Genomic DNA, 5,361 nt, shown 5'->3' with positions numbered 1-5,361 from the left:
ACACTTAAGCTCTCATTTAGGTACTAAGTGTCTCAAAACCTCTGAACCTCAAAACTGAACATCCCGATAAATCAAAAATAGCAGAAATAAACTCGGGGAAAGTAGTTAATAGGGGATCATGGCGCTAATTCTTAAGACGACCGGCGGGGTCGTCACAATAACGTTGTGTCAAAGTACCTGGCCATTAATTGCCATGGGTTATCCTTCCATTTAAGGTCGGATTGTTCCAAACGAATTATTAACTCTTTTGTGTCCTTTTGGTTATAAATCTCAAGGGTTTCATTGCTTTCCTCTGATATAACTGAGGAATAAGTTGGCACATTGGATGATGTACCTTCGTCTTTTCTGGATTGTATAAAATCCTTATATAAAGGGTGGTTGGTATTACCTCCTGCTATATTAGCAGCTATTAGTTTTTGATTTCCCATTTGGGCGAGAATATTATTCCCTCTACCATCGGTAGATGCCCTTCCTCTTCCTCGATGTCGAGGAGGTCTATACGTAAGCCTCATAATCTGTAAAAGTCAAAGGGAGAACTATTAGTTCAGATATTCTCTTGTAAAAAAATCAGGAAGGGTATTATTAGACCCTTTTTTGTATATTATTTCGAAATCAAAGGGGGCTAATAAAGCTTGCCACCTTGCAAACATTTGTTTGGAAACATCATGTTTAAAATCTTTATTAAAGATAAACTTTGCAGCTTGGCAATCAGTTTTAATTAAAAAAATTTGATTGTATAAATCAGTCTGAAATTTCATAACACATTTCACTATAGCAAGAATTTCCCTAGCTACAGTTGCATAATTTTTCTGGGAATCATTCCACTTTCCTGAGTAAAACTGAACAAGATATTCTTGTTTGTCCATTGGAGAGCATTGTTTTAATATCCCACCATAACCAATATCAGAAGCATCGGTTTCCACAACCTTTGCCCAAGTGGGATTAGCTAGGGTTAAACAGGGAAGGTTATTAACCTTTTGTTTAATTCTTTTTACTAATTTTGTATGACTATCAGTCCAAGCTTTCGGATTCTTCTTCAATCCATCATAAAGAAGAGAAGTATCTTTGGCTAAATCCTTTATAAAGGGAGAAATATAATTTAAGCTTCCTAGGAATTGTTGAAGCTGGGTCTTATTGGTGATAATATCAGGGAACTTAGAAGCAAATTCAATACTTCTATTAATGGGAATAATTCTACCCTTGTCGATATTATGACTGAGAAATTTAATGTTATTTTGAAAAATCATCATTTTGGTTTGGATATAACTAAACCTATCATGACACGGTTTTCCCCACCTTCGGGAGTCGTGATGGCGTCTACTAATGCAAGCTAGGCAAGCCAATTATTGAACAGATTACCTTTTTACACATCTTATATTCTTTAACAATTATGAAGCACTAACTATTAAGCAGCGGAAATTAACTTAAGCGGAAGAAAAACAATAAACTAGCTTAACATGAATCCAATACAACTGTTTAACCAAAACTTCCCAGAACTGGAGTCACAATTTCACAGACGGTATAAGAGTACTACAAATAAAGGTCCGAAAGAAATAAATACAACGCTATCTCTAGAAATACATGAAAGAAATAGGAATAAAGGAAGATAGGAGGTGACACCAAGGCCCGCGGACGTCTGCAGGACTACCTCGGGTTGCCTGTGTGGATTGAAGACAGCAACCTTGTTGGCCCAAGAACATGTAAAGTTTTGAAGAATGACAAATGAACTTAGTCATGGACCAGGTCCATCATATGAAGCACATTCATGATCAACCTATACATGTGAGATGCACGTGAAGGAGATAAGTCGCACTGATCAAGTAGTAGTATCTCCTGATCTGATCAAAAAGGTTGCATATTGGATAAGGGGAGAAAGTCTACTTATATGAAGAGAACACAATCTATGATGAAAATAGTGTTATCCTGATCAAACTTTGATTACTAACCTATTAAATGTAAGTGTTATTCTCTTTTACAAGTAATGCACATACGCAAAGGACTCAACTACGATAGAAGATTAGAAATTGAATCCTAGTCAAACTCTGATTCCTAACCTATTAAATAACAGTGATTGTTCTCTTTTACAGGGTGGCACAAACCCATAAGTTAAAGTAAATTGAAAGCAAAAGAGCAAGGCGATTTTGCAAGCAATTTATGTAAGATTTAAGTGTGCACTCTTGAAGCTACTTGAACGAGATAGAAGAACCAGTTCCATTGTGTTTTTTTCTTATTCTAGTTCAATTATTGTATGTGGTTCAAAGTTGTACCTTTCGAGCTTTCATAGAAGCAATTGTATTAGGTACTTTGAGAGTTCAAGTTATAGGCTAACTTGAAGTTGTCGCAACAGTTGAGGTTGTGTGCTACAACGGGATTAGAGTTAATCCTTAGGTTTACAAAGAGTTTTGTAGATGTTGTTTTGGCTCAGTGATTTTAGTGGATGTTTGGGAAAATCTTACTAAGTAGTAGGTCGTGGTTTTTTCACCTTTTGAGCTAGGTGTTTTCCACATAAAATCTATGTGTTCTTTATTTTATGTACTTTTAATTTCGCAAACAGTAGTAGCTAGAACACCTAGAAGAACCTAGTTCTTCTAGATCGAAAATTGGGTACCACACAAATCACCCTTCCTCCCTCTTGTGTGGTATTGACACTTAAAACATCAATTGGTATCAGAGTAGATTATCCTTGAAGAGGCTAACACCTTAGGAAAAGATCAACATGAGTGCACCACCTGGGAACTAGGAAGGGCAATCCACTGCCAGACCTCCACTTTTCAATGGTCAGTACTATTCTTGGTGGAAGAACAGAATTAGGTATCACATCATAGGAGAAGACTATGAACTCTGGGACATAATCATTGATGGTCCTCTAGCAACTACAAAGAAGAATGCTGAAGGAGTAGATGTGCCAAAGACAAGGGCTGACTGCACTGCTAAAGACCTGAAGAAGTGGGAGAAACATGCCAAGGCCAAGAAATGGCTTGTGTGTGGACTAGGTCCAGATGAGTATAGTAGAATTTAAAGTTGTACTACTTCTAAGGAAATGTGGGACATCTTACAAGTGGATCATGAAGGAACACCTCAAGTGAAGAGGTCTAGAGGAACACTGATGTACTCCCAGTATGAGAACTTCACCATGAAGGAAGGAGAAACCATCCAAGAGATGTATACAAGGTTCACCACACTGACAAATGAACTTAAATCTCTTGGAAGGATTATTCTTGAAGAAGACAAAGTTAAGAAGATTTTGACAAGGGTTCTGCCAGTCTCTTGGGAAAGCAAAATTACTACTATTCAACAATCAAAGAACATTGCTACCCTCATCCTGTATGAACTAATTGGAAACCTTACTGCCTATGAACTAAGAAGGCAATCCATGAAAATGGATGCACCCAAGAAGGGAAGAAGTCTGGCTCTCAGAATTGATGAAGGTTCAGATCTAGAGGATGATGAAATGGCTATGATCACTAGAAATTTTAAAAAGTACCTGATGAAAGGAAAGGGTTCTTTAAGAGGTACAACCTTCAACAAACCAAGGACTCATGAGAAACAGACCAATGAGGGCTGCTACAAGTGTGGTAAGACTGATCACATGATCAAGAACTGCCCTCAATGGAAAATTGAGTGGAAGAAGGAAAGGGCTGAACGAAGGAGCAGGAAGAAGGAACGGTCCAACCAAAAGGGAACAAAGGATCAACAAAGGCTATGGTTGTTGCCTGGGGAGAAACATCATATGAGGACTCAGAAGATGAAGCTGGAGATGAACAAGCTCTTATGGCCATCGGAGAATCAGATGACGAACAAGAGGTAAGTATTCTTCATCTCAAAGACAAGATTTAATTCCTGTCTAAAGAAAGGTTGTCTGAACTTTTGCTGGATTTCATTGATGAGTTTGAGATAATTAACAATGAAAAGGAAGAGCTGTCTAGGGAATGTATGATCCTAAAAGCCAAGTGCAAAAATCTAGAGTCTAGGGCTAATGAGAGTAAAAGTGAAAATACTGAGTTGAAGAACCAGGTTTTTGAACTTGACCCTAATGTCTTAGAACTTAGGTCTGAGAACTTAAAACTGAAACTAGGAATAGAAAGAAGAAAGCTGATCACACTCATCTCACCCTAGAAGAAAACTTAGGAAAAATGAAGGATGAGTTATACAGGAAAGATGAGCAGAAAAGAGTATTAAAAGAAGATCTAGGGAAGGTAAAACATGAACTAGACAGAACTTGCAAATGGAACAAGGCTTTTGATGCACTCTCCTGGCTACACGAACATCACAGTAGCAATAAAATAGGACTTGGTTATGGGACTCAAGAACCTAAGTGGGATCCTAAAAGCAAGTACCTCTCTCTTCTTGAAAACAAAATTTGCACACATTGTGACAAGACTGGTCATTACAAAAATGAATGTAATGCAAAAGAAAAGGCCAGTTAAAAGAACAAAACTTTTGTTCAAAGAAAAAATAGGCTTTCTGGGTGGACTAGAAGGAATCTAATTTATCCCTTTGCCCATAGAAAGGGACCCAAACTAGTTTGGGTTCCTAAGACTAACCCCTGATTTGTTTTTGCAGGTCCAAGTGAAAGGAAGCAGCCAAATATGGTACATGGACAATGGCTGCTCAAAACATATGACTGGAAGCAAGAACCAGTTCCTTTCACTTGAGGACTTAAAGGGAGGCAATGTCTCCTTTGGAAATGGGAAGAAAGGTGAGATCATCTAGGTTGGAAAGGTAGGTAAGACAGACTCTCACTCTATTGAGAATGTCTACTTGATATATGGCTTGAAATATAGCCTGATCAGTATGTCACAATTGTGTGATAGAGGTAACCTTGTAGCATTCACCTCCACAAAAAGCTTTGTGATTAATCTTACCACTGACAAGATTGTTTTGCAAGGAAAGAGAGTTAACAATATTTACTATTTAGACTTGTCCACTCTCTCAGAAAATGAACTAACTTGTCTAAGTATGCTGGATAATGATCCTATCCTGTGGCACAAAAGAATTGGTCATGCCAGTCTGATTCAGCTAAACAAATTAGTCTCCAAGGACTTGGTGATAGGGTTACCTAACATCAAGTTCAAGGAAGACAAGGTTTGTGAGGCTTGTGCAAGAGGGAAGCAGGTAAGATCATCCTTCAAAAGAAAGAAAATGGTAAGCACAACCAAGTCATTGGAACTGGTCCATATAGATCTCTGTGGTCCAATGAGAACCATGAATAGAGGTGGAAAGAACTATGCAATGGTGCTTGTTGATGATTATTCTAGATTTACCTAGGTTCTATTTCTAACGTCTAAAGATGAAGCATTTGATAAGTTTACTGCTTTTGTTAGAAAACTCAGAAACAATTAGGAAATCAACTTGCATCCA

The sequence above is a fragment of the Nicotiana tabacum genome, chromosome 22 (assembly GCF_000715075.1).
Source record: "Nicotiana tabacum cultivar K326 chromosome 22, ASM71507v2, whole genome shotgun sequence".
Classification (NCBI taxonomy): Eukaryota; Viridiplantae; Streptophyta; class Magnoliopsida; order Solanales; family Solanaceae; genus Nicotiana; species Nicotiana tabacum.
The sequence above is the reverse complement of the archived record's forward strand: the minus strand, read 5'-3'. Positions refer to the sequence as shown.